Source organism: Crocodylus porosus, unplaced genomic scaffold, assembly GCF_001723895.1.
Source record: "Crocodylus porosus isolate Cpor-Errol unplaced genomic scaffold, CroPor_comp1, whole genome shotgun sequence".
Classification (NCBI taxonomy): domain Eukaryota; kingdom Metazoa; phylum Chordata; order Crocodylia; family Crocodylidae; genus Crocodylus; species Crocodylus porosus.
The window spans coordinates 102,125,459-102,140,765 of record NW_017728886.1 but is presented as its reverse complement, the minus strand read 5'-3'; the positions used below and the strand labels follow the sequence as shown (position 1 = coordinate 102,140,765).

The window sequence follows — 15,307 nt, the reverse complement described above, 5'->3', positions numbered from 1 at the left end:
ACCGTCTTGTGTATCAGTGTCCCTGCACTTAAAAAGGGTGGCAGGGACACTTCAGATGAAGCTTGTTCAATGAGTTTTAGTTATAGTGTTCCCACCACCATTTTTAAAGCTGGGGATCTTGATACACGAGATGCTGGAGTTTGCTGAGCTTGATTCACCAAACCTGCTTTAAAGCACTGTAATTACAGTGTCGGAGCAGCCTCACTGCTTGTGTATAGGTGCCCAGAGTAACTTAGAGAAATTGGAGGATTGGGCCAAAAGGAATCTCATGAGGTTCAACAAGGACAAGTGCAAAGTCCTGCATTTAGGATGGGAGAATCCCATGCACCACTACAGCTTGGGGATTCACTGGCTAAGCAGAAGCCCTGCAGAAATAAGCTGGATATGAGCCAGCAGTGTGCCCTTGTAGACAAGAAGGCTAACAGCGTACTGGGCTGCATTAGTAGGAGCATTGCCAGCAGATTGAGGGGTGATTATTCCCCTCTGTTCTGCACTGCTGAAGTATTATGTCCAGGTTTGGGCCCCCCACTATAGAAAGGATGCGAACAAGTTGGAAAGAGTCCAACAGAGAGCAACAAAAATGGCTCAGGGGTTGGGGGATATGACTTCTGAGGAGGGGCTCAGGGAACTGGATGTATTTAGTCCAGAAGGGAAGACTAAAGAAGGATTTAACAGCAGCCTTCTGCTACCTGAAGGGGGGTTGCAAAGAGGATGTAGCTAGACTGTTCTCAGTGGTGGCAAATGACAGAACAAGGAACAATGATCTCAAATTGCAGCAAGGGAGGTTTAAGTTAGATATGAGGAAAAACGTTCTTAGTAGGAGTGTGGTGAAGCACTGGAATGGGTTATCTAGAGAGGTTGTGGACTCTCCATCTTTGGAAGTTTTTAATATTCAGCTTGACAAAACCCTGACTGAAACGATCTAGTTGGGCATTGTCCTTCTTTCAGCAGAGGGTTGGACTAGATGACCTCCTCAAGTCCATTCCAACCCTAATTTTCTATGATTCTGCTGTAAGATCTCTGCTCTTCAAAAGCTCAGCATTCAAATGTCTATTCAGATATATCTGAGTAATTTTTCCTATCAGGAAAACAAACTGGGATAATTCTTCCCAGAGTATCTGCACATACATGCAGCTTGGGTTAAAGTGAAATTTAAATCAGACTAAAAAATTGAACAGAAAAAGTGTGATTGAAAATTAGTTAATTATCAAAAATGAGTTTAAGTGGCCACTCCTGCCCTCCCCCCAAAAAGGACAGCTTTGTTAGAGGTCTGTGTGAAAAAGGGTTGAGAGAACTAAGCATGTTTAGCTTCGAGAAGAGGCAGTTAAGGAGGGGGGAAATGTATAATAAGTCTTCAAATATTTGAAAGGCTGCCAGACAGAAGAGGAAGAACAACTGTTCTTCCTTGCTGCAGAGGACAGGACACAAAGCAATGACTAACTTGCAGCAAAGCAGATTTAGCTCAGCTCTCAGGAAATTGTTCCTTACTGTTAGGGCGGTCAAGTGGTAGAGCAGACGGTCCAGGGAAGCTGTGGAATTTCTCTCTCTAGACCAGTGGTCTCCAAACTTTTTTGATCATGCATCCCTATCAGTAAAAAAAATTTTGAGCACGTACCCCCAATATATACGTTGCAATACACTGAAAGCAAACAAATGAGTGAGGGCACCACTGTCAACCCCTCCGCATTGTGGAACTCCCACTCTTCCCTCAGGATACCTTGCGTACCGTACGTGACCGTCTGACATATGGGCGCCAGTGTCAATCTGTATATTAAATATTAGTAAAGCTTAATTTCTTTCTTATTTTTTTAGATAAAAAATAAATATAAATAGAAGTTCTAATATTTTCTTCCTGCACCCCAATGGATCGTCTTGTGCACCCCACTTCGGAGACCACTGCTCTAGACATTCTCAAGAGGAGGCTGGATAAGCACTAGACAGGGATGATTCTGGTGTACCTTTTTTGCATTTGTGCAGGGGGTTGGACCACAGGAGATCCTAATCTTTCGCTTACAGAATAATAGGGCTGGAAGGAAAATGTAGAAAATTGAGAAAGAAATCTAAAGAAACCATGAGGGGGATGAGGAAATACATAGCTGGCAGAGCTAAAGGTAACAAGAAACAAGAAGGAGTTTTTAATCTATTTTAGGAACAAAGAGATCCTAGCAATGGTCCAGCTCTTTTACTGGAAGGAGATGATACAGCTATTAATGATGCAGAAAAGCAGAAGTATTCAATATACATTTTTGTTCTGATTTTTGGAGAGAAGGAAGATGAGATATTTGTACCACAAGAGGATGATGAAGTAATTTCCAGACCTTTAAGAATGAAGGAAGATATTAGACAATATCTACTAGAGTAAACATTTTTTTAGTTGAGCCTGTCTAGATAACTGATGATTATGAGTCCTTCATATATTGCTGGGCACAGTATTTAAAGTACCTTAGACAAAAGAGTCCCCAATCCAAAAATTAAATATTTTAAACATGGAGAGGGGTGGCACATTTTTGATACTGCATAAAGAAAATTCCTTCTTGAATGGCTACCTGTCCTACTGTCCCATCTCTTGGAGTAGAGAAGCCAAGCAGGGCTGCTGCAGGAGATGGAAGAACTTGCTCTTTCTCCTCCTGTCAAAGTGTCATTAAGCTGCTGAGAGAGAGGAAGAAGAGTGAGAAAAAGAGCCTTGCTGTTCAAAGCAGTTCCATATCTTTCCCCCTCTGGAACAAGTGGTGTAGGAAGGGCCATCCAGAGTGAAAGGGGAGAATGCAACCCCAGATTTGGAAGAGGGAATTTACATGCCCCAGGAAGGCAGGGCTGGGACTGGGGAAGCTAGAATTGATCTAGGAGCTGGAAGAAACAAACTGATGGAGAACACAATTAATTGCTGGCTAGGGAGATGGGCAGCTTTGGAGGGAATGGCAGACCTCCCACTTGTTTTCAGACCCCTTTCAGTATGGGCTGAGGAGATCTCTGGCCTGCTGTTTTTTGTTGTTAGTGAAGTTAGAAGAACTGGATAAATTTCAGAAGGCTAAAAGAATGCTAGTTTAAGGTAATATCTAAAAGATGTCAAGTGGGGTGATCATATTAGCAGCCTCCTACTAGTCCTGATCAAAAAATGGCAAAGTGGTCAGATAGTAAATAATGATTAGGACAGGGCAGTTAAGCAAAACAATGTGAATCACTTGGTAAATAGGAACCATTCCTAGGAATTAATTATAACAGTGGCAAATGCAAAGTTATACATCTAGGAGCAAGGAGTGGAATGGGGGCAGAACTTGGAAAGCCATGTCTCTAAGGAACATTTAGGGGTCATGGCAGACAAGCAGCTTAAACACTACCAATGCGATGCTGTAGCAAAGAGAACTATTTGAATCATGGGATATGCATATAGGGCATTAGTAAGAGAATGGAAGAGATTTTAGGGAATTGGGGAAAATTAATACTGGGATATTGTTTATACTACTGGCATCCATATTTTGGAAAACATGCTAAAAATCATCTCTCTTCCTTACCATCTCCACAACAATTACTTAAGTGCTGAAGAAGATGCCTCACATTGAGAGGCTTAAACAGTTTAATCTGTGTAGTTTATCAAAATTCAGATGAAGATGCAAGTTGGTCACTCTGCCTGAATTCTGTCACGGAGGCAAAATGCTAGATGGTAGATGGCTCTTAACTAGCAGAGAAAAAACACAAGCATCAATGAATTAAGAATGCACAAGGCATGTTATCTTGTGCATTTCCTCACTTTTAAGTAGTTGACTTTGCAGTCTTTACAGTATTACAATGTCCTATATAATTTTTAACTGCATGTAAGCATGTAATTATTACTATATTATAAAATTACAACTGTGTGTTCAGTTGCCTTTTGCAGAGCAGTGATTTCACTCCCTACTTTTCCTTTGTAGCTCCCTCTCTCCTCCGAAAAAAGCATTTTGAGATGAATTACCCAACTAGTGTACACCTTAGGCAACTTATTGTTTGATGAAGGAAACTCAACAGAAAGTCTCAGGTGCTATATTTCATTTAAGGTTCTGTAAACATTTAACCTTTTTTAAAAAACACAGAACCCTAGTTTCAGTCATCTGACCACTTTGTTTTTCAATTAAGAGCTTCACTGTGCACTCTGTCATTTCACTGAAGAGATGCGTATTATCAGGGAGGCAATGGCAAGACCACTTCAAACCTGATCTATGCCATTCTTTATGCAATAACACTGAAGCCAGGAAAGCTGCATCCATTTTTACCTGTTTGATATTAGTCTGTATTCTCAGGTACGCTCTTTACCAATCCCACAAGACTATTAAAAAGAAATGTTTTGAGTATGCCTATGCTGCTGGGGTTACAGTGCAGTGCAGACATGCCCAATCCAGTTTTAAACTAGCCAGCTTGTATATAGATGCAATCTATCTACAGCAGCACAGACCTCAGTGAGGTCCAAACTGAGTTGCGCAGGGTTGTGACTAGACATCTGTGGCAGCTAGACAGTAAAAAGTCTGCTGTGTCAGTTGTGCAGGGTAATCATGATCATTAGATGTGAAAAAAAGAAGTTCCCTTTGAACCAATCCCTTGTGCTTTTCATAATAGATACATGGATCTGGCTTAACTCTTATCTCTGCTTCCTGCTGCTCACATGCTCAATTCTGTTTTCTTCCCCCTCCCTTAACACAGCACACATTCATATACCACTACCAGTGCCACCTGGTGAGGCAGCTACTTGGCTCTGAGCTATAAATCAAGCTATTAGGCAGCTTTTGTCACACTTTGCTACCCTGAGGCACCAACACCCACATGAGTAAAAAGATCATGGTTCTCCAATCCCTTCCCATACGCCCAATATATATTGCATTCCTTGTGCTCTGGCTACTCCCCAGAAGTGGTCCATCTTTGTGTTCTTATGCTCAGCCTCCACAGGGCTCCTCTGCTGGATGTTGCTCCAGCCTTGCCCTTCTCCAGCAATTGAAAGAGAAGAAAATAGTTCCTGATCATGTGAAGCCACTGCCCCATATGAACACAACCCCATCGTGGCACACCTCTGTGCCAAGAGGAGCGAGCCTCACTTTAGAGAGGAACTTTGATCTGTATGAAGACACGGTTATAAAATTTTAATCACAACTACGTATTATATACATATCACTTTTATTTTTATATAGTGACATTGCAAAATTGCTAAAACTGGCAATTAGGGCTTACATTTGGAATGCAGGAGACCCGGTTTCTGGAACACCAGGGACTTGAATGCCAGGACCACCAAACTATTAGATATTTGGGGGGCTCCCTTGGGCTACTCCTACATAAAGCCTACTTCTCCATAACTTTCTTTCATCCCCCTCACCTACCTGGTTTCATTCCAATTCAGAATGGGAAAAGTCTTGGCATCTCAAAAAGTTTTCCAGAACAGGAAAAGGTTTCTCTTTTCAACCCTACGTAAAGATAAGCGATCTGTGGTCAGCTTTATGATTACCTACATCACTGTTGAGCACACATATGAATGAACGCATCCTATAGAAACATTTAGGATAAAAATAGTTACTTTTCACTTGTGACTGCAAAGACAGAGAATAAAGTTTTATGAAATCAAAGGAACTCTTATATTAGAAAAACACCTATCAGGAAGAGCATTGGATAACCAAAAGATGCTCTGTCACCTAGAAGCCCATTCAGTGTCAGTGACAGGATTCTGACTTTTAGGACACGGAAATGAAGCAGCAGGGCTGATTTCATAATGGAGGTCTACAAGGAACTCTCTAGGCCAGGACTGTCCAGCTGGTAGCCTGTGGGCTGTATGTAGTTTATGGGTGCCAGAATGTGGCCTGAAGGATATACATAACCTGCAAGCACTGAACATGCAGCCCAGAGGCTCCAGCAACAGTCTCTCCTGATAACACATGGCATGGAAGGGCCCAGGGGACCACACACCACTTGCACAGCCCATGCAGTGGGGTGCCACGTGCTGCAGAGTGTGGGGGGTGTGGGAAGGGGCATGCTTTGTCAGAATAGTGCAAGGGGCCACATGCAACTGGTGCAGCAGGGGACACCCCAGGGGCTGCACCCACAAGCTGTGACCCATGTAGTATGCAGCTTGGCAGCCACATGCCAGCACAGCCTGCAGCCCCAAGCCACACTAGTGTCAGACAATTCTGCTAGGCCACCAAACACCTGGCACTGGAGGAAAAGTAAAGGAAGACAAGACGTGGCTTCTTTCAAAGCAACTCCATCAAGATCCCCAAATGAGGAAGTGAGACATGGAGTTTCACAGAAACAAGTCTGAGAGAGCATTTGGGGTCAGGTCCCCACAGAGTAAGCCCTTTGGCATCACTGACATGTTACCATATACACTACAAAATAGAAACAATTCCTGGGGAAGCCAAGTAGCAAGTCACAGATTACCACCGCCATCAGCATCAGCTTGTCTGTGCACATGATCCAGTGTGCCAAAAGAGAACAAATACACTAGTGACTTCTGCACCCTGTATGAAAGATGAGGTTTTAGCAAACATTTGCAAATATTTTCACCGAGACAGAGCAGTTGACATGCCTGCATTTTAGCATTGCTGAACTACAATAAAGCTAAAGAAAGACGAATCCATTTCTTAAATGACTGCTTAAAAACTTCAGTTGAACACACGGCATAAAACTCAACACACTGTACAAAACCAAATGCCACCGTGCAACCACGCTGTTCGACACCACTAAGCTTCCGTTGCAGTTTGAATACGAGCACAAACAGCCTCTGTATTATTGTCTTTGCTTATTCTTTAAACTGAACTGTAGCTTCTGCTAGGTGCAAGGATGCAGCGCCATCCCCTGTTTCTGCTTCCTGATCATGCATTTCAATGCTTTAGCAGTAATAGCCCAATTTATTTGTTATCTGCAGGTACATTTGATTTTAAATGGTCAGTAACCCAGTCTGGCCTAGAATCCTCCCCGTTAAATTCAAGATGGCACAGCGTGCTCAGTGTTTCTGTCCCTATAATGGGCTCTGCCTCCAGGGAAGGCCGCAGCAACCCATGGAGGCCATTCAATACACACCTTTCTACTCTGGCACTGCAATGTGGCCTTGTCCTCTGGCATGTCACTACTTGAGGTGCAAAATTCCTATATTTGGGAATCTGCCTTCAGAGAACCAAATTTCAACTTTTGGCACCTTACTCTACCCTGCTCATCAGCAGGCTGCTGGTCTGCCTGATCCTCACATTCTAGCCTAAGCAGAGCTTGGTCTTGCTCTGGCCTGGGCCCTGCCTGGTCTTTGGCCCCCCTAGGGCTTCATATGTTTTACAGTCCCCACAAAGCCTCTGGTCTTACCTGGGCTCCCAACCCTCTCCAGAGGCTACAGCCCCTTGCAGCCTGCCAGGTCCTGGATCCTTGCAGGGCTCCGTCTGGGCTTGAGCCACTCATATAACATACACCGCACCCCTGGCCTCTGCCTCATCCCATTTAAGCCACCCCAAACCTCAGTTATCACAAACCCCAAACAGAAGGAAAACATAAACCCTGTCTCAGTACACAGCTCCCTCCAGAGCTCCTGCACTCACAGCCCTCTGACCTAGACTGGCCCTGGCCCTGTGCTTGCACTTATATGGCCCTTGATTCCTCTCCTCCAGCCAACAGACCTGGCTCGCAGGCAGGACCCTGGCCCTGTTTTCCAATCTCAGAACCGCAGCAAGGGCTCTCCTCCCCTCATCAGCAACTCCGAGCCCTGCAGCACCCCTTGGTGAAGCTGCTGTCCCGTCTGCCTTCTGCCACGCTGCTTCCTCTTTGCAGCAGCCAGGCTCAGGGTAGCCTGCTGCAGTCACACACGTTAAACATGCTGCAGTCCAAACAAGGGAATCAATGGTGCCGCCTGAACTTCAGTAGGCCCAGGGCTTTTCCCAGGAACATGACTACGGTGGGGTAAATGGGACACCTGCTCCAGGCACGGACTTGCAGGGGCCAATACAATCCCCACCCCCACACTCCAGGAGTCTGTTACAGCAGGCACAGTCCTGCACTGCCCAGCCAAAGAAGCAGGGCAGCCCTGCACACTGCAGTGTGGGGGGTTGCAGCGGGGCTGGTGCAGCTAAGGTGCAGGCTCACCACTTGCTGGCTGCACCAGCCCCAGCACACAGGCTCCCTGGGGCCTGTCTCTGGTGCCCAGTTCACTCTCCTGTCCCCCTCCTTCCCACCTGACAGTACTCTCCTGGGTGTGGAGCTCTACCTTCCACAGAGGTGGGAAGGCCACCATTCAGCACAAACCCTCCCTCCCCATCCTCTACAAGACATAGCACTGCCCAGCTCCTAGCACTGGGCATCACAGGCTGCACCTGTCATAGCAAAGACTACTGCAGTCAGTGCAGCTCTAGTGGTAAGACTCTTGGCCCCTCCACTCCATCCACAGCAGCACATGGTGCCTCTGGGTTATCCCACCACAACTTGGGCCTTTCTCAGGTGCCTAATTCAAGTGTCTTCTGCCTTATTTTGCTAGCGCTGAAGTGAAGCTGTAGCCCTGACAGTCCAGGAAAGATGTGAGAGCCAAGAGTTTTTGCAGCTGCTATCTTCTACCATACTGACTACATGGCTGGGGTGGATTTAGGTAAGTTTTCAGGTACTACAAGGCTCTTCCTGGAGACCTGCCTCTTCTAACAGCAAACTGGGGGCGTAGACTCAACAACTAAAATGTTTCAGACACCATTGAAACATCTCAGAGGCCAGTGGGACACACTGACTAGCTCTTGGAAACTTTCTGAATGCAGCTGAAACACTCCAAAATAGGCTGTCTTGCCATGACCTGATGTTTTGGGCTGTTTCACTTCCAGCTGCATCTACAAAAGGGAGGGAAGGACGGACACGGGGGACCGGGGGGCACTCTGCTAGACGTCAGGCCACTGAGTCCTGGTCTGGGTCCCAAGGTGTGGGTGGGTCCCCTGCACCCTCCACCAGGACCTCAACCCCAGCCACACTCGTGCCAACTCCTGGGGGTCCGGGTGCAACTGAGTCCACCAGACCCAGTCCCCTTCACCTCTCTGCTCTGCTGCAAGGGGGAAAGGAGAAGGCAATGTGATTGGGGCTGGAGTGTCAGACTCCCTGGGATGGGGCCACGGAGCCTCAACCCCTCCTGCTTATCTCTCTGCTCCCCACCTCCCTCCAGTTCCCTGTCCTGGAAGTGGGGGTGAGCTCTACCGCTCCCTGTTGAGCAGCAGAGCAGGCTGCAGGGTTTTCAGACACCCTCCAGGCAGACAGGACGGCACAGGGGCCCCTGGCTGAAGTTTCCTGCAGGAAACGGATCCAAGTGTGCTTCACTTGAACGTGTTTCCATTGTAACGTCTGTCTGTACCCTCTGCCTCCATCTCCAGTGGATCCCCAAATCACCTCTGAACTCCTTGCCATCCTCTCTTGGGAGGAATTTGGGCAGACGTAAAAAAGAAAACACTACCTGCATAAAAAGTAGCAGCTTTTGGTCTTGGTAATGGCAGAGGGCAATATCCCCTTTTTGGCACTTAGCAGCATGCAGCATATTTACTGGTGACAGCAAGGAAATGGCTGTTGTAGTCCATTTCCCTCCGCAGCTCCAGGAGCAAAACGGACAAGTTGCCCAACTCCAAGTGTTGAATCGCGGGGCTCCCGTTCATGGGACAGGACCCCACATAGCTGTATGGCTAGTCACGGACACGCACAGCAGCATGCTGGCATTGACAATGCACAGCAACGGGGTAGGAAACCAAGGGTTGGTAAACTCTAGATTACCTACCTACCTACCTACCTCTTAGCCTGCATTATAGACAAACCCTTGTCTTCCCTACAAAGTGCATCTAAGTAAGATGCCAGCTCCCAAGTTCACCTAATTGGAGAGAAAGTGGCCAAGGCACAAACAACATTTGAACTGCACCTGAGACACACAGAGTGGTTCTCTCAGCAACCAGTGACCTGACACCTCCTCTCCAAACCTGAATATTTCTTGGATTTTCCCCGTGACGTCTCTGTCCCTGTTCTCTCGGGGAAGCAGACACGTACCCACATCCTCGCTGTTCCTTTTGGAGCTATTTGAGATCCCAAGTCGGCATGAGTTAGTAATAAGGACCACGAATATTAAGGAAAGGTTGTGATGCCCTCTCCTAGGTACCTCAACAGAAGAGCCCTGCATCCTGCAGGATTTCAGACCAAATCTGCAGTAAAGCAAGTTTAGCGGGGGGCGGAAATATCCCCTGGTTCTCATAACATTTCAACTGCCCCATTACCGAGACTGATAGAGGCAGAGTTTAGACAGTCACTAGCACCACAACTATGTTTTGTTACATCTACCTAACAAGTCGGCAAAGCTTGAAAAAATCATCTATCAGCAACAATAAAACTTGAAAAAATCACCTCTGCTCATTGAAACCTTTTCTACACTGGGATGCGCACAGTTTTTTTTTCTTCTTTTCACAAGGATGATTGAAAAAACAACGACCAAACTGGAAGGCGTTTTCTTAAAAATATCCCACAGTACATAAGAAAACTGACAAACTTGCGACAATCCCCAAACAAGAAGCCTTCGCCAATCCCACGGGCACACCTGAGAAGTGCCTTCATCTGCTCTGTGGGCCCTGGAAGCCCACTGTGGAAATGCAGTCATCAAGGTGAACCGTCCCACAACGTGCCCGCACACCCCAACGCCTAGACCCTACTCGCAACTTGTGGCGCCCAGGGCCGGGCGGTCCAGCACTCGGCCCTCGTGCAGACAAGGTGCTTTGGGTCTAGCTGCTAACTTTTAGTTGACCAACTTTTATTAGTGGGTCCAATGAGACTTGTACGAGTGAGTCTAATGCAAGACGGACTGACCCAAAGCACCGTGTCTGCCCGCGTCCTTCGCCCAGTCCTGAGGCAACCGGCCCCATGCCCGACCCCGCGCCTGCCGAGAGCCCGGGCGCCGACCCCCCCATCCTGCGGCGGCAAGAAAGATGCCGAAGGGAGCGGCACGGGGCTCCGCCGGGACTGCAGGCGGCTGCGCCGCAAGCTCCTCGCCTTTCCAGCGGGCAGAGAGCGACCTCCGCCGCCTGGTGCCCGCGCCCGGCCCTTGGCGGGGCTCCCCCCGGAGCCCAGACCGGCAAAGCGCCCGCGTCTGCCCGGCGGCGGCTTCTGGGGAACAAACCTGCGCCCAGCGCCGAGCAGGGACGTGCGGCAGCTCCAGTCGCGTCCTCCCGGCTCCTCCGCCCGGCCCCAGCTCCCGGGGCACCGGCCTCTCCTCCCGCCCCGCCCGCCCGGGCGGCCCCGCCCGCAGCCTGCAGCCCCGGGGCAGGTCGGCGGGGGCAGCCCCGCGCCCCAGGGAGGGGCTGCTCCCCCGGCCCCCTCTGCTCTGCGTGTCGGGGGGGCTCATTTTTTAAAATTATTATTAACTTTGTATCCGAGCCCAAATAGGCCAAAGCCATTTCCAAATCCAAGAGTCCAGAACCATAAGCAGCCAGTGCCAGTGACGCATAGCGGGTGCACGTGCACGCCCTGAACACGGACGGCAGTGCACCCCCTGCGAAAAGGCGCTGTTGACTACCGGCGGCACCTGCGGGCGGTCCAGGATTGCTGCTGGCCGACACGGCCTGTTGCGTCTGCGGGTGGTCACCAACCACTGCTTGGCGCTTGCCCCCCACTGCCGCAGCCCCCTGTGGGGGCTCCCTGCTTGCCAGCGCCACCACGGTCTGCGGGAGCTCGCTGTGCCCCCTCAGCCTCCAGGGGCACCCGGCGTTCATGAGTGGCCCTACTACCCGCAAACATCCTCCACCCACCCCTGGGGCTTCAGATGTTTCCAAATCCTTTGGCAGGCATCCTACGTGCAGGCCCAAGCCCGGAGGCCTGGGGTTCGGATGCCCCCCGTGCCCTCAGCTGTAAGGCCCTTGGCGCAAGCAAGGGAGGAGACTCCCATTCCCATAAACTGGGCGTAGGGCCGCTGCACCTTGGCGCGCACTGAACCACGCCAGACACGCAGCTCTCCTGCACTGTGTTTCAGGAAAATGGCCTTCATGGACACAGAGACATGATATTTCCCCTGCCAGGTTTAAGCCTCGGCCGGGGCTGTGACTGTGGGGCGCCAACGCTCCTGCTGCAGCCAGAGCCGGGCAGACCTGCCGCAGGGTCTTACCCCAAAATTCAGGGTCAGACCCTTGCTGCCGTCTTTGGGGTCGGGGAGGAATTTTACCTCATGGTCATACTGGTGTGGACTGGGGGAGGAGGGGGAAGGGGTTAGTCGCTTTCCTCTGAAGCAGGGGCATGGTCCTCTACTTGGGAATCAGAAAATCATAGAAAATGAGGGTTGGGAGGGACCGCAGCTGGTCATCTAGTTCAGCTCCCTGCTCAAAGCAGGATCATCCCCAAATAGGTCATCCCAGCTAGGGCTGTCGAGTGGGGCCTTAAAAACCTCCAAGGATGGAGATTGCACCACCTCTCCGGGTAACTTGGTCCAGTGCTTTCACCACCCTCCTGGTGAGAAAATTTTTCCTCTTATGCAGCCTAAATCTCCTTTGCCACAACTTGACCCCGTTACTCCTTGTTCGGTCATCTGCCACTGGTGAGACCAGTCCAGCTTCCCCCTTTCAACCCCCCTCAGGCAGTTGAAGGCTGCTATTAATTCTCCCCTCAGTCTTCTCTTCTCCCAACTAAATAAGCCCAGTTCCCTCAGCTTCTCCTCTCAAGTCATGTTCCCCAGTCCCCTAACCATTTTCATTGCTTGTCCATGATATTGGCATTTCCCCACTAAAAATATTCCTGTTTTTTTCCACTGTTGTAATGTACCACGACACCTGACTTAACGGGTACCTTATTTAACCCGCTGAAGTCTCATTATGGGTTCATCTGCTATTACCGGTGAAAGACGCTAGGGGGTGCCTCATACCAATTTTACTCTCTTGACCTCCTAGTACTTAATTACAGCAGGGGCAGTTTAGCTCTGGGTTTCTTTTATTTTCAGTTTTTTCCTTCCCTGAGCTGGGAGCCCCTCGGTCAGTGTGGCTGGCGGGGGCAGGGTTGGGGCCAGGCTGGCCGAGAGTGCAGCGCAGTGCCTTCCCAGGGAGGCGGCAGCACTGGGGGGGGCTTTGGGGGGGGTGTATAGCCCCCCCAATTCACCTTAACCCCCATAACCACACCTCTCAGAGCCGCCACCCACCCGCAGAGGCATGGTGTGGCGCTCCCAGCCTGAGCTGGCCTGGCCCCGTGGATGTGCGAGGCTGCAGAGACAAAGCTGGGCAGCAGCTCCCCGCCAGTCAGTGCAATCGGGCCCGCGGAGAGTGAGACAGCAAACCAGACTGCAGGTTGGGGGTGCAGGGCGCCAGCAGGGCTGGGGGGAGGGGCTGCAGGGTGGAGTGGTGGCGCTGGCAGGGCTGTGGGAGGGGTTGCAGAGTGGGAGTGAGGGGCAGCAGCAGGGGAGCAGGCGGTGGGGAGGGTGCCATGTGTCAGGAGTGCAGAGCACCGGCAGGGCTGGGGGGCTGCAGTTGGGAGTGAGGGGCACCAGCAGAGCTGCGAGCGTGGTTGGGGGGACAGGGGGCTGCAGGTTGAGAGTGAGGGGCACTCGCAGGGCTGGGGGAGCAGGGGGCTGCGGGTCAGGAGTGTGGGGCACCGGCAGGAGGGTTGGGGAGCAGGGGCTGTGGATCAGGAGGGAGAGGCACTGGCAGGGGACCACCAAGGTCCCAGCAGGAGACAAGACCCTCTCCTGGGACCCGCCTCCCCCCCGTTCAGGGCACTGTTGAGGGAAGCTCACGGCGCTGGGGAACTTTGTGGGGTGCCCACCCAGGGGAGCAACAAGATCCCAGCAGGAGACTAGATCCTCCCTTCCTCCCCCCACTCCACAGTTCAGGGCACTGCTGGGGGAAACGTGGAGCTCTGGGACACTTGAGGGGAAGCTCACAGCCTCAGGGCACCGCAGGGGGAAGCTCACAGCCACAGACATCTTTGAGGTCCTCTTAGCAGAGGAAGAGTAGGGGGTGCGCTGCCCACACCTGCCACCTGCCCCCCACACACTTGTGCCACAAACCCCAGGCCACTGCAGGGACAGGAGAGGCTTTTAGCTTAAAATATGGCTGGATTGGAAACCCACTCTTCCTCTGAAAGTCTGTTTTGCTAAGTAATTTTCAACTGGGCCTAAGCACATAGCCCCACAATAGAGCATATCCTGACGGATTGGCCTTCCGCACAGGAGGATTGGGAAGAGGCGGGACGTGTCCTTTCCTTAGGTTTGCACAGAGGGAACTGGTGGTGAGGTGGGAATTGACCCCCGGCCTCCTGAGACCTGGCTCGGAGCCCTTACTGCCCCCGTCTCTGACACTGACCTTCAAGACCATGTGCCAGCAGAAGCAGAAGGAGCTGCTCAAACAGTTGGAGAAGCAGGAGAAGAAGCTGAAAGACCTTCAGGCCAGTGCAAAGTCCACAAAACAGGCAGTAAGTCCTGAGATCCAGACTGACTCCAGGGGCACTGCCTGGCCCAGAGGGGCGGGTACATAACATGAGACCTCTCCCCTCTGGAGACGCTGGCCCCAAGCAGGTCTCCAGTCAGTCGAGTCAGGCTGGCTCACAGTGGTGGGAACGTTTCCTATCAGATTTCCCCACAGCAGTAACCTCTGTGGGGGAGCGATTCCTGACCCACAAATTGTAACCGGGTGTCACAATAGCAGGGTGGGTGTCAGGAGGGTCCCAAAGGAAGCACGTTTCCAAGCTGGGGTGGGCCGGCCCAACCTGAGGAGATTGCCTGGCCGATCCAGCATCCCCACCCCAGGGCAGGCCTTAGGGCTAGGTGGGCTTATGATGCCCTGAATCTCCAGGAAAAACAGAGGAAAGAGGCCTTGACCCGGAAGCTGCAGAAATTCCCCAGGAAGCACTAGGACGAGGAGTCCAATGAGACCGCAAAGCTGCTGAGGAGGCCCCAGGAGTACATGGTTAAATTTACCTTCCCCAACCCGCCGCTGCTCAGCGCCCCATCCTGGGCTTCCACAGTGGGCCCTGGGCACTGGGAAGCACTGTGTTGGAGGGGCATGCAGAAGGCCCTCTTCCTTCAAGATACAGGGGCCTCAGGTGAGTTTTGGGGTGGCCCTAGTCCCTTCAAGCTGCCCTAGTGCCACCTTTGTGCACCAGGCTCCAGAGCCCCAGCTGGGCTTTGTGCCAGTGGTGGCTGTGTGCACCCCTTGGTTGGACGGCAGGGGAGAGGCGTGAGGCAGCCTGGGAGCCTCCCCCACCATCCGCTGTGAGGTGCACATGCAGGCTGCGTGTCTGTGCCTGGCTCTGTGTGTGTCTGTGTCCACATGTGCACTCGTGTTTGGTTCCCTGTGTGTGTGTTTGTGCATGTGCCTGGTTCTCTTCCTCTTTGTTTCTCTCT

The 15,307-nt window shown here is 50.9% G+C and overlaps 1 protein-coding gene across 1 annotated transcript in view; it reads right to left on the bottom strand.

Moving 5' to 3' along the window:
* The window catches only part of AHRR (aryl-hydrocarbon receptor repressor), a 128,596-nt gene extending 117,411 nt beyond the window's left edge, over positions 1–11,185 (bottom strand). The window contains exons 1-2 of the mRNA XM_019539968.1: positions 11,108–11,185; positions 5,340–5,423 (exon numbers count right to left, since the gene is read on the bottom strand). The gene's annotated coding sequence lies outside the window, so the exon portion shown is untranslated. The remainder of the gene's footprint in view (positions 1–5,339; positions 5,424–11,107) is intronic.
* Positions 11,186–15,307: the final 4,122 nt, after the last annotated feature.